Here is a 14,784-nt window from a genome sequence, read left to right as displayed (position 1 = left end):
CGTGAGACAGCGGAGGAAACACAGCCTGGTGAGATAACTCTAATCAGCTAACAGCCCTGAATAGAACAGGGAACAAAACATGTCGGCTGTCACTTATGATAGCACACGCTGTCCAATTTCATTCAATTGGCCTACTTTAATACTCATCTCCTTTCCTATTTAAGCATAGGTGATTCTTAATTAACTTTTCCTAACATGTCACTCTCAATTGTACTCACTGTATGCATTATCCATTCCAGATATTTTGGGGAAAGGACACGTTAGAACAAACAACTTTCCAGTTATGCATAAATGGGGCCATTAGGAACACATACACCTTAAAAAGTTTAGTCACTTGAGTATATGCCTCTGGCATGCCTGATTTTATTTTAGTATTTCCTTGTGTGTAAGGAGAACACTGAAACCTCAAATTGTACAGACAAATGAACACCCGAGTTCATGAATTTTATTTTCCCTCCCAACTCTTTCATTCTGGAAAGGTCACTGAGGAAGGCTCTGTGTTTTATACTGGTCACATTTTTGGTATGTATTGCTCTTTCAACAAAAAAGCTAAGAGCCCCACACTTCCTCCATCTTAGTCCCAGTTTTCTCAACTGCTACATTCTTCATTAACTTCAGGGTTTTTTTGATATTATAATTGAGTGAGCAGTTGCACTCAAGAGGCAACACAGAAAATAGCATATCAAAGCTTGATCTTTCTTGAACGATATCACAGATACTACATCAGGTTCTGTCTTGTCCATGAACATCACCTCACCCTTTCTAATTTGGCTCAATTCCTTACCGTGCCTATCCACGCCAGCAACATTCTTTAGGTTTTCTCTGTATGGTTTCAATTCTATATTCACACAGGATGCAACATAAAATGATGTGCACAAAATAGAGATCAGCCTGAATCATGAAGGTCAGGTCCGGTTCCCAAGAACACTCATGTCTGGGAGCACCAAATCTGGGGAATAAAGGCTTTTCTATTTGATAAAGCTTGCAGTAAATGGCACGAGCTCTCAGACGCCCACCTTTCACTGTACTGATTCTGCTAAAGTGACATCAGAAAAGCTCCTCTTTTGCTAAATCACAGCTTTCAAGGCTTCTCGTTGAGACTACAGCACCACTTGAGTCAGAGCTGGCCTAAATAAGAATAACAAGGCAAATAAGGAAAAGACATTTGGGGGGGAAGAAAAAAAGAAAAAAAAAAGAGGAACTAGGTTGCTCCAGCAACAGGAAGAGGAAGAGAAAAGGAAGATTGGAGTGGAGAAGTCCCAAAGACCTGGGATTTCCATTTCTGTTGCAATAAGGAAGGGATAATAGTGATGGAGGCAGTTGCTGCCCCACATTGCCCAGCTCCAACCCTCTCCTCTTCCTCCATGGAGGAAGCAGCAGGGTCTAAAATAGCTGGCTGGGCCACAGCTAGTTTGCCTCTGTTCCCTCTTTCTTAGGAATCTCATCTCCAGGGTGGTTGCCTGCCTTGCTCATGCCCTGACATGGGCACTGTGTCCAGCAATAAATTATTGTTTCTGTGAGCCAGCGCCAGGAGACCTTAATGCAACAGAAACAAAGCACAGCCCTGAGATCCCATCTCTGCCAGAAAGCCATCCTACTGAGTTCCCCTGGGGAGTTTTTAATCGACTACAGGTAGGTTAAAATCCAAGGGGGGGAAAAAAAAAAAAAGGTGTTTTCTAGTGCTCTTAGCTGCAGTTTTCTTGGAGACACAATGCATTACTGTCGGTTGCTACTTCATTTTCATCCTCTGTAAAAATGAGGTCTCTCATAATTAGTGTCTGGAAAGATAGCAGGTGTCCAAGACTGGATTTTTTTTTCCTTCTTTCTCTTTTTTCTTTTGTAGCATAAAGGTGAGTTAACAACACTGTCTGTTCTGCTGAACTCAAGCTAGATCCAGCTGAACTTCAATTCATCCCAGCAGCAAACTGTTTATTAAAGACCTGTCAAATGCCCATATTCTGTGGATCATCACAGGAGCTGACAGTGCGACAAAGGCTTGAAATCCAGTGCATATCACTGGAGGATGCCATTAAAATGAAAGTGAGACCAAAACCTCGCAGCTGTCACTCATTATCTAGGACATTCTCACACAGTACATCTCACATGCTTCCCTTTATCTAACATGGGTCTCCTCTTCTAACTTCCCCATTTTCACTGTAATTAAACAGCTTTCGAACAAAAACATTTTGAAACAAAAAATCCATAAATCTCTATTAAGATGTGCATTTCTACTCCACTTGGGGTTCTTCTGCATGACCAGTTAATCACCGTATCTCTCTTTGGTCACCTGCCGCTTATTTTATGGGGTGTTATATTTTAGAGCTTGAAAAGAAGAATAAATAGGAATGGCTGAATTTCAACCATTCAAACAGAGCTTTTACAAGAAAAAAATTTCATCAGCCACTTGCCCTTATCTCAGACCAAGCCTGAACATAACTTTGTTCCAGTTCAAATGAGACAGGCTAATAATGGTTCTGTCCTCATTATTTTTTGGATTTTCTCCCATTTTTCCAATTCCGGTTTTGACTGGGAATTTAACGGCTGTGATAGCTAGATCAAAGCTGTATCAGTGCTGCCAGTGAACAGTTCTTAGTCATGAGAAAAGGCTGGTCTTAGCTGTATAGACCAAAGGTAGGAAATACCCGCAGCCTCATAAGCTTGTTCTTTAAATGCTCGATATCAGCCTGTCAGACCAATTTTACACCCATTTAGCTCCATCAACATCACAGACACTACGCCAGAGCAAAAATAATGGAGTGTTGACTCAGGCTTCTATAATTTTTAAGTCATTCTTGATTTACTTTAGGCTACAGTATATTTAATTGCTTCTTGTCTTCACTCTTGAACCCAGGTCTCAAGGTACTCTTCATTGCAAAACCAGTGGCCAAAGGAAGATCCAAATACAGGACAAAATCAACAGTATAATTACTTCACTGTGATCTCATCATATGTCCTACGTAATTATGAAACGGTTCCACTTTTTCATGTCTATAATTGCTGCAAATTCATGTTAAAAGGAAGGTCATCCATATTAGCACAGCTTTCAGATTTATTACACTACTCTGTCACTGCTTTGATGTTAAAGATTTTGACAAATATATTTGGTATAAAAAGCCATATTAAGGGTAATTATGTCATTTACACATGGATTTTTGTGATTAAAGAATTTTATTTTTAGAATCTCAGTGCACAACTTACCTTACATTGTAATTATTTAAAAGTTTTATTTTGCATTAATATATACACAACTGCTACAAAAATTGTCAGAATAATTCTAGTATAACTGCAGGTTAAATTCTGTTCCATTAAGAACAGAGAGTTAATAATGCCAGTCATACACTTAAACTTAGGGTTAATTATACATGTTTAAAAAATATTCTACGTGTAATTACAGTGGAATTGCAGTAAAACTGCTATGCAATGAAAAACACTCCATTACCCAGCATACCTGAGGCAGGTGGAAACTTAACTAAATCAGATGACTTAGTATTTAAGCCAGGCACTTGGAAAGTTTTTCAGGGACATGTCAGTTAATAAAGAACGGCAAAAATACAGGGATTTTTTTTTTTTTTTTTTTTTTTTTTTTTTTTTTTTTTTTTTTTTTTTTTTTTTTTTTTTTTTTTTTTTTTTTTTTTTTTTTTTTTTTTTTTTTTTTTTTTTTTTTTTTTTTTTTTTTTTTTTTTTTTTTTTTTTTTTTTTTTTTTTTTTTTTTTTTTTTTTTTTTTTTTTTTTTTTTTTTTTTTTTTTTTTTTTTTTTTTTTTTTTTTTTTTTTTTTTTTTTTTTTTTTTTTTTTTTTTCTTTGATAAATTACAGTTAAGGCTAATAACACACAGCAGTAACAAAATGTCCATGACACTGACAGTACAAAGACGTGTTAGAAAACTAGGTTATTCAGACCAAAGGTTTTGATTTTGGCCTCAATATCTAAATGCAGTTAAATATGGTAGCAGTGTTGGGGAGGGATTAGACAGCAGCTATTTAGACTAGAGAAAGAAAAAGAGGATGGTACGAGAAAAGCCTATGTAACGCTGCCCAGAAGATGAAGTGTCCACTAGAAAGATGCCTGGAAACATGGAAACCATTCTGGGTGCCTCCTGCTCTGCTTAGGAAAACGAGGCATATTTTTACATATTCTTTATGACTAAAAAGTATGGCACTCGCGCATTGCTTGACTATAGTAGCAATAGTGCCTCCTGACAGAACAGCCCTGGAGGCCCTGAATACTGATTAATTGCTCATGACATAAGGAGTCATGTTAGTATCAGCAGCGGGATCCGGTTCCCAGGGAGAGAAATCGCAGACTGGTAATTCCTCTTGATCCAAGCTGGAACAAATAACGGAAATGATCACACAGATCAGATAATCTGAAACAAGAACCAAAACAAGGGCCGAAGATGAAACAAGAAGGCTTTAAAAGAATATCTGGAAACATCCCTGAAAGAGCTTAGAGTTGAGCTGTATTTGGAGAGAAAAAAAAATATTTGCTAGGACAAAAGCTACAAAAAGTCTGAACAGACCCAGGACCTCTCTGGTAAAGCTCCTGTCCTAGCCTGGCAAGGCGGATCAGGGAGGTGCAAGCTTTCCTCAAGCCTAACAGAGGACATGAAGAAAGTTATGGCCCAATCTGGGATTTGCTACCCGAGATGCACTGCAACACGGATTCAGGGAGCTGAAAACATCAGCTTCCGAAAGAAATAAAAGGCGTGCAGACCAGCATGTCTGGATGAGTCAGTGGATGAGGAACGGGGCCAGTTGGAAGATTTGGTAAGACTGGGCACATATATCTTCCACATTGTAACCAACAGAGACCTGGAACAGAAAGGCTGGATTATCCCAGCCTGAGTAACACAGAAGCCAATTATTTTTGAGGGAAAAAAAACTCCCTGGGAGTTCTTGCTTCTGTTTAATTTCATAGTCCAAGTGAAAAACTTGGAGACTAGATAAAAAGTGTGCGAGGGAGAGAGGGAAGGGACAGGGGCATTTTCAGGCAGCCAACTTGATTAGCTCATCTTCAGTGGTACTGCAGCACCGTATCCCCAGGAAAGAAGCTGCATTATCCAAATCTGGTAGAAGCCCTTTGTTTGGCATGTGATGGCAAGGACTTATCTCAGCTTGCCAGAGCACACCCGAGGAGACCCAACCTGAACCTGCAAAGAGCCTGTGGAGACTAGTCCTCCTGGCATGCCCAAACACCAGATCCCTGGAGCAGCTGACAATTGAAAAAAGACACAGCTCTACTGGAGGTGGCAATTTAAGATCAGCAAAATAAGGCCCAGGATTGCAGTGGAGACTCGTGAATTTACCAAAGATCCTGAAGAGTTCCTTGGGGCAGTCTAACCAAAGAAGAAGAAGGGGCTACTCACAATGGAAATGGGTCACCATAATGCATGGCAACGTGTGGAGACATGGCTCAGGTGTGTTGGGTAAGGAGATTTAACGTGGCTCATGAACACTCTGGTAGACTGACAGGAGGAACTTTGGTCTATAAATGAGGGAAACGGGCAACCGGAAAAAGAAAATTTGCAGGAAAAATTTAATTAAATACTGACACAACCAAAAAAGACTTTGATAAATCCAAGGCTGGACAGGACAGAGCCTCACCTTTGCAGGGTGAGCACCACCCAGCTGCTTGTGTGAACTTGTAGATCACCAGCTGGAGATATGCTTTGGGGGTAGAAGGCTCTGTGTTCAAATGTGGGCAGAGCAAAACCACTCATGGAATTTTGCTGATAAATACAAAAATCTATGAAGGACACAGGAATAACCGGCCAAACTGCAAGAGTTGATTTTCACATGATTCTAGAGAAAACAGAGCCCAAACCCATCACAGATGGAGACAGTGACAGGAGGGCAGGAAAAGACAGGGGAAAACTTGGATGGTAGAACTCATCCAGAAGCCTGTCCACATGAGCAAATACTCAGTTTGATTACATTTTTGGTAGTAACTGTGTCTAAACATCAGAAGTGGCCAACAAATTCAATCTTTAGAAAAGTCCTTTAAAGAGGCCAGTTAAGTAAAATATGATTTCTAAGTATTTAGGAATAATAATAATAATAATAGTAATAATAAAACAATAGTATGTCCTAAAACCATTCTGAATACAATTCCAGAGCTGTAATCTTTGACTCAGTGAAAATACGGATGATGCTGATCAAGCTGGAGATTGGCACAGCAGCATACATTGAGCAGCTACTCCATCATGTCACAGCATGAAAAAGGGAAGACTGAACAAGTCACTGGGGAAAGATATCAGCATGGTATGAATTAGCCTTCAACCAGTCCAGGAATCTCACCATATTTTTGGCTAAAATACGTAACAGAAACAGATTTTTCTTTGGAAGACAGAGGATGAAGTGCTAGAATCTGCTTTGTTTTCAGAATAGATGTTGACCGGGATGCTATAGTTGGCCCAATGTCCGTGTGAAAATACGTGTAGGGATGTGCAACTGGAACCTAAGACAAGGCGAGGAGTGCTGTCATAGCAGGATGAGGCTTGAGGTCATTTAAAATGAGGTTGGAGTGAAGCACACTGCAACTTCCCAAGTGGCCCATCACAAGGTCCCTTGGTTTACCAGGGCCGCAATATAGCTATAGCGACTCGGTGAGAAGAGGAAAGTCTTTGGGGGTTGAGTGTCATTTAGCTCAGAGTTGAACCCTAGTGACTGCTTCTGCTCTACCCTCTCCTTGCTTCAAAACTTTCAATAACACTTGGAGACAGCAGTGCTTAGGGACTGGAGTCAGATTCCAACGGAGCTGGCATGGTGGCGCCATATGAAGAAAAGTTTCCAGAGAAAAGATCTTGGGAAAAAACCTTGCTGAAAAGGAAGTTCTGGTTGCGGTTAAAACTGTAAGACATTTTCACCATGGGCTGCAAGAGAGCATAGCTGTGGTTAGATCAGGCCAAAGTTTCTTGCACTGGTTCCTTTAATTCAGGAATCCTAGGGAAGCTTGCCAGGTGGGTGGAAAAATTGCCTTGTTTTGATTTCATGGTCATATTGAGGCCTGGGTGCGAAAACATAGTAAGGCTGATGCTCTTCCAGATGGTGCTATTGGGAAGTTAATTGCAAACATTGTCTCAGGCAGGAGTGGGAGGAACTGGTTGCTCCACGGAAGGCACCTGCTTGGGAAAAGTTCTGTTTCTTCTTTTTCCTTCTTTTTACTTTTCTGACTCATTTGAGAAAACACAGCAGGGTTGCAGAAAAGGACTCTAGGAAAGGACTTCCAGAAGCATATCTTGGTATCAAAATGGAGTGGCCAGAAAATAATTTGAAAAAATTGACCATCCAGAACCGCAGTATTCCCTGCGTGTCGCTGCTCAACGTATGTGCCAGCCCTGCCCCTGATCTGAAGATCCAGAAAATGAGACACTCATTTGAGAGTGACAAATGAGACACTCATGAGACACGTGCTGGAGACCGTGTGTGAAAACTGGAGTCTAGGAGAGCTTTCTGGATTACTGAGAAGTCTATGGCAGGAAAGTGGATGCCCTACAGACCCCTGTATCCCATCATAATAATCTGATTTATCTCTAGGACACCCTGCAGTCTGCCCACTATTGGGTCTCCTGCTGGAACATGCTGCACAACCCCAGACTCAGATGACAATGACAACTTGTGAGTGCTGTGGTGTATCTCTGCGCAGGGTGTGGAAGCAGCAGACAAAACGCAGGAGTGTATATTAATTTTCTTACATGCTTTATACCTGGCTAGGTGGAAGGAGTGAGAAATGAATCTGTTCAGGCAAAATCTGCTTGCGCAGTTTGCCTCTGGAACAGGTATAGAGGCTCCCATCTGCAATGGTGGAGGAAAAGCTTATCACTGAACCTCAGTTAAGTAACACTTTTTTTTTCTTCTGCAGGTTGTACATCTAGTGTTTAATTACTGATCAAATTCTTGCCAAGGTGGAAGCATCTCAGAGTGAAGAAGAGAGTTTAATTTCAGTATCCATTTTGTTCTTCCTCCCAGTTCCCAATTCCTTCCAGTGAAGGATGTTTTTCAGTTTGAAGTTTCAAATCTAAAGACTTCCTTCTGTAACACGATTAAATGACTTCTTTTTATTGGAAGTATTTGTTCTCCTTTAATTTAGCCTATTTTTTTTTTTCAACAAATAAACCATAAACTTTTTTCAATTTCTTTTCCTCCCTTTTTGTTTTAACCAAACATCATCTTTTCAGTTGCTGTTGAAAACCAAGTAATTTATTCTGGTTTTCAATCCAATTTTTTCATGAAGAACTCCTTATTTTCATATCATCGCCAGGCCTTATTTCATATTTTAACTTTAAAACTTTTCTAAGTAATTGCACCGTTTTGGTGTGAGTCTCAGAAACTCATGCGTCATTTGCGTGCACCAGTTCCCCAGTTTCACCCACACACTAAAGGCAGAGTCCAGTTTTTTCCAGACCCCTAAAATTGGGGTCCCTTTAGCATCTCTGAAAACACACATTTCTCCAAGCTGTAGGAGAATGTCTTGGTATAATTGGCAGAAGACAAAACAGCATTGTTTTGGGCACGGAGCAGAAAGCAAGTAGGCATTAAAACAATTCAGCGTGGCTAGCATTAATTTACTACACTGTTTATGATTAAAGCAAACCTGTCCAAACAGTTAGTCAGACAGAGCTGAGTTTGCACAGCTTTGTCTAGAAGTCTTGTCTTATTTAGGATCTGGACCTCTGGGAAGCAGGAATGCAGAGGCAAAGATACGTTATGGTACACAAGTACAGCGCGGATAAATTCGTCAGTGCTGGGTGGACAGTGGCAAAAAGCTGGTTAAAACTCTCCAAGCCCTGCTGCTTTTTGCAATGGGCATTGTATTAAATTCAAGTTTTACACCAGCCATCTCTCGTAGCTGTTCAAAGGCCCCGGTCTACGGTGGGGAGAGGAAATTTCCAGTAGGCTGAAGGAGTACAGGTGGTTGAGTTTACCAGCTTTCCAAGTGGTTTTCATTTCTTTTTCCTTCCTGAGATAGTTAAATGCACATTCCTCAGTGTGTAAAAACAAATGGCCTACTCTCCCACTTCGGGTGGATTTCAAATGAAAGCCAGGCTTAATTAGAGCTTTTGAAAGCTTAAGAGTTAATACATGCCCATTAAACACTAACCACCAATCATTTACTGTCCGTTTGCTAGCAATAAGGAGCCGCTCAAACGGCTCCAGCCGTCGGCGCTCACAGGCATGCCGACGTGGGATGTGGGGCTGCATTAGTGATGACCATCTTAGGAGGAAGGACCATGTGCGCGGCACCATGCCTGGCTTGGGAGGGCAGGCAGAGGCCAGGGAAAGAAGGAGCAGATGTTTGACCTTTCAGAGGCTTGGAGAAATGTCTCCATCTCAGAAACACCAGGATGGTAAGCTCGTATCTCTGTTGGATTTGCTGTGGGGTTTGAGCTTGCAGGGAGGTGGAGAGAGGCACTGGCTCTGAGTGGCCACCAGCAGACCAGCGCCACTTGGCATTTTGCTGGCCAGCTCTTCAGCTCTGTAAGTCAACGGCATGATGGTGACATGTGCCTGGGGAGGATCACAGCTGCACAGGATGAATCCCTACAGTTGTCCCTGTGCAGGAAACACTGCAAGAATTATTGTTCCTACTTTATAGGTTTGGGAAGCCGGGGATTAAATGAGTTGTCAAAGGCCACACAGAGAGCCAGTGGCAAAGCAGGCAGTACGCCGTGCGTCCTCTCTGCTCTCAGAAGCAGCTCACAGACCACGCTGCGTCTTAAAGGCAGCCATTCAGCAACCCTGTGGCTTGTATATATGTTTAAATGGAAGACAAATTGCAGCTTTTTTGTCTTTATTTGCACTAGTAACATCTGTCCAGACTTCTAAGACTCCACAATGACTGATGAGTAGTTCGGTAAAGATCTCTAGCAGACAAAATAGGCATGCAACACACAGGGAGTTATATGTTTAGCTTCCCTGCAAAAATCTCACTGACAGTTTTGCAATAAATATATAATTTTATGGCCTATTTCTCAATCATATTCTGCTACATAATATCATGCTAAGAACTGCTAGCTACCTTGCCAATGGAAATATGTTGCTGGCAAGTGGTAAGTCTCTCCAGATCTGCTCAAGGAGTCATTACTGTAACAATATAAGCAAATAGATCATCAGCATATTCCTTTCTGCATTTTTTTTTTCTCTTTTTCTTTCCTCTCCTCCTTCTTTCCCCTCACTTCCCCCTCTCACTTTCTTCCATCTCCCCTTCTCCCCCATCCCTCCCCCTCTCTCACTCCTCCATTAGTGTTTAGAAGATTTCACAGTTTTCTCCCAACCCTGGAAAGAATGTAAGTCGATGCTGCTGATTGCCTTTGAAAACATTTGGAACAAATTATCTCTACTTTTGGAATCTGAATAAAGGAATGCTAGCCTCACTGGAGAAATATGAAATACAGGGTGGGATTCACAGAAGGTCTGTAGCTTTTTTTTCCCCCTCTTTCTTTTAAAAAAAGAAAATAATACACTTTTTCTTTAATTTTTTTTCCTTCTTTTTGTTACTTCAGGTTGCACAATATTTCTTCTGGGAAAAGTAAAGAGTCTAGGGAAGTGCTTTTTGTGAAGTGGCATCTTCATCAGCTCTTTTAAAGGTGAAAATGATGATTGGCATGAGTCAATTGTTAGCATGAACTCCGTGATCCCAGTGGGCTTGATGAAGAAATGAAGCAGATCTTGGATTCTCTCTGTCTTCTCCAGTGAAGGAGGATTTGGGTCACTAAAGTCTCCTTTTCCTGTCTTATTCTGCTTTTAGATAACTTGCCTCAGTTTCCCTGCCTGCAGGCTGCTACCACACTGTGGTGCTGTGGAGTTGCCATCAGTAAAACAACAGGGATCTCCTGAGGAAAGGTGTTGTGTAAATTTAGGACAAGTCACACATTTCCAGATTCAGACTTTCCTACGTGTAGGAGTATTTATATCCAAGATTTTATTTTGTCTCGTTGCAGAAAATGGTGCCAACCACAAAGTTTGGTTCCAAATCATGATATAAATGGCTCAAATTTGGTGGAAGGAATTGGGAACTAGGGCTTTTTTTTTTTTTTTTCTTTTTTTTTCCTTTTTTGTTTGTTTTATTTTGTTTTGTTTTGGGTTCAGACTCGTGTCTAGTATAAATGTAAAAACTTTATAACTGAAAGATGGACAACTTTGCACTTCTTGAGGCCTCAAACTGGAAAGCAGGTCAAAAGCAGAATGGCTAAAATTGTCTTATGCATTGGCTAACATTTTCAGGATGCTGACACAGCAGACAGGTCTGTGGGCACAGCAGCAGGAGGAGCAGGTGAGAAGGCAAACACCAGCCTTCGCAAAATCAGTAACTAGCTGGTCCACAGACACTTGTTTGGTTTTAGGAACATTACATCCTTTTGCTCTTGAGGCTTAATCAAGAGCAAATGAGGACAGAAACTTGCCCTGTGGGGGACCAGCCATGAGACCCAGTGTTGTTGGTTCCCCTGGGCCCCGCATGGCCACCATGGGCCACTGGACCATGGCCTGACGGCTCTGGGCTTAGCCCTTCCCTGGAGAAACTTATAAACTGAGGAAGAGTGTCTCACAGGGGTTTTCAACAGACAGCTATGCTGAGCTTCTGCTTAGTTGGCAAAAAATGGAAAGTACCAATGACCAAGACATTTTCCCGTTTCTCTTCTGCTTTTCTGGAGACTCTCCAGAGGAGCTGAAGCCTATCCACACTAAAAAGCTGATGTGGTTACTGAGTTCAACCTGGTAAGCAGAACTGAATATAAATTGCTCTGAAGATCAAATAAACTTTTTTAAAAGAGCAGATGAAAACTGGTTTCTAAGCTTTGGACTTTTTGTTTTGTTTCCTTGACTCATAAAGCTTTGGTGAATCCTGCCCTTAAGTACCAGAGACAGTGGTAGATGCCAAAGCCCTGGCAGGTTTGAATCTGTTCACGTAAACCCCGTGGGTGTGAATTTGATTCTTTCCAATGATTGTTTTGGAATGATTTAGTCACATTATTTTGACCTACTTTTCCTAGTTGCAAACTCCATCCAAGCTGGTTATTGTTTATACAAAAGGACTGTGAAGGCTATTTTATACACTGGTATATTATTTCTGATAAATTTCATAAATAAGCTAAGAAAAAAAGACAAAACAAAAAAGAAAATAGGAAAAAGTCATTTTAGGCAAAAACCAGAGTGCACTATAGGATGCAGCTCTTTGTCCAAACTCTGGCAAAAGTCCCAGTGCAAAGAAGAGGGTTGAGAGAGTGACTCCAGCAGGTTTGGTCCTCAGCATTTTGTAAGATAGGATAGGAGAAAGTAGCTGGGAGAGAATTCATTGTGGGCTGAAGCAAAGAAGATGGCTCAGAGGACAAAATCAAGTCCTCCATGTCTTGTGGCAAGTCACAAATTGAAAGGTTGAGAGGTGGCCAGGAGATGAAGGAAGGTCATCTGCGCGGGGTTTGGAGACCATTGCCTGGCAGTTCCCTGCCGGATCACAGGCAGTAAATTACCGGCAGCTGGGCCATGGGGGTATTTTCTGGAGACCCTCTCCTGGTTGTGCTGACAGGCAGTCTGGGCTCATCAGCACTACTGCGATAGCAATAATAGAGATGGTTGGATTCCTGCTTCCTGGAGAGAGAACCTGCCCTGCGGAGCTGGGAGAGATAGGAATCGGGAAGATCATAAAAGATGGGAAGGCAACAGTTGAGGCAGGGAGTCGTTAAAGGGAAGTTAATACTGTGAGTGGGAGGTAGTCTAAGAAAATGTTTTAGGAGCTGAAATGTAAACTTGAAGGGCAAATCTAGCCCTTTACATCTACGATTTTCAAAACAGTCCTAGGGAGTGAAGTGCCACAAATCTTTACAGGAAGCTTGACATCTAGTAGCTTTTTACGCCTCCGATAATCAACCTCTTCATATCTGACAGCTGGACTCGGAGCAAGTACTCTTCTTCCAGTGTTTGCTAGCACCTTGGAACAACACCACTAAGAAAAACACAAACCAACCTCTTGTCTCCACCAGGGAAATCAGAAATGATCATTAAGACCATCAGGTTCCCACTTCCTATATAACATAAGCAGGAAAACATCTCTGTGTTAGGTCAGTTTTGAACCAAAGCACAGAAAAAAATAAAAAATTGAGTGTAAATATGTCTTCAACGCCAGATCTCCTGGACTTTAGGAAATCTGGATAAGCATACAGCTCCACTCAGCTTAAAAGCTTACAGCAACGAAATATTACCAATAAAACATCATCAATAGACTTTTACATACAGTAATTGGAATGCAAAAGGTATTTAATCTTCAAGCATAGCACGCGTCATGGCTGAAGCCTGGAAAAGTCTGAGAATAACAACGTTTATATCCCTTTGCATTTTCTGCATTTTAGTTCTGTGCAAGACAAAGAAAACATCTATAGGGAAAGTATGGATTCTGTGGTAAAGGTTACAGATTAAACTGCTGCTCTGTAAATATGTATAGACATCTAAGATGTATACATTATTCTGAAAGGAAGCCAGTCATCCAGACATTGATTCTCCTGCAAGAAATATAATTCACTGATGCACAGTTACTGTAATTTACCAAGCACTATTTGCTCTTCTCATACATGGATTTTTGCATTCAAAGGATATGGTTTGCTAATAAGTTTGTGCATATGTGTTGCAGAAGAGGGAAATCTTTACCTAGAAATCTTTATCTCCACTGAATGCTACCTTTCAGCTAATGAGATTGCTGTCACCTAAATTTTCATTGTTTTAAGAGCAAGTGGCTGCCGACAGTTTCCTTTCAAGCTTGAATGATGAAAGGAAAACACCACGCTGCCTCATCTGGCTAGCTTGCTGAGAGCTAATGAGCCTGAGGCTGCACCCATCTTTGCTATACTAGTGTGACCTTATGTCTGCTAATGCACAGGGAAGGAGTGAAAAATGTACTGCTAGTTCCCTCCAACAGTTCCCTGGGGACACGCTGAATGTGCCAAACAATTTAGTAAATATATATCAAGTTACTGTGTTGAAACATACTCCAACGTATTGCGACCCTGGGTATCTCAATCAAAAGATCATATTTTATTTTTGCTTATCTTCCCCCTCTGTGTTCAGCATTTGATAATTCCTCTTTAAAAAGGATATCTTTTCTTGCTAAATTTTAAATGTTGCACAAAATTTTTCACTTGGTGCTTAATTTTGTAATAGACTACCTGAAATTTTTAAGTGGTGTTTTTTTTTGTTTGGTTTTTTGGAATTTTTTTTTCCTATCAGGTAAATAGAAGTTGATGTGAGATTTGATAGTGCAGGTCTGAAGGCTGCTTAGCTGTTAGCAACTGAAAGCATTGAGTAGCATGGACCATGCATCTCAAACAAAATTTTTCACTTGGTGCTTAATTTTGTAATAGACTACCTGAAATTTTTAAGTGGTGTTTTTTTTTGTTTGGTTTTTTGGAATTTTTTTTTCCTATCAGGTAAATAGAAGTTGATGTGAGATTTGATAGTGCAGGTCTGAAGGCTGCTTAGCTGTTAGCAACTGAAAGCATTGAGTAGCATGGACCATGCATCTCAAAAAGAGATCCATAATTAATACAAAATATTTCATGGCTTCCCCTTGGTGGAATCTCTTTCCTCTTTGTGCTCAGTTTCCATAAATATTGCTGGAAATCAGCTTTACTGGATTTTAAGATCAAACTTTCATTTGCAAACTTTACACTCAAATATGCAGTTTGAAATTCTCCCTGTATGGTAGTTATTTGCTGAAACCATCTAATAGGGAATGGAAATGCCACCAAGTAGTATGTGTGTGTGTGTGTGTGTGTGTGTGTATATATATATATAAAAAA

This window comes from Aptenodytes forsteri, unplaced genomic scaffold, assembly GCF_000699145.1.
Source record: "Aptenodytes forsteri isolate BGI_AS27 unplaced genomic scaffold, ASM69914v1 Scaffold36, whole genome shotgun sequence".
NCBI lineage: Eukaryota > Metazoa > Chordata > Aves > Sphenisciformes > Spheniscidae > Aptenodytes > Aptenodytes forsteri.
Note: the sequence above shows the minus strand (reverse complement) of the source record.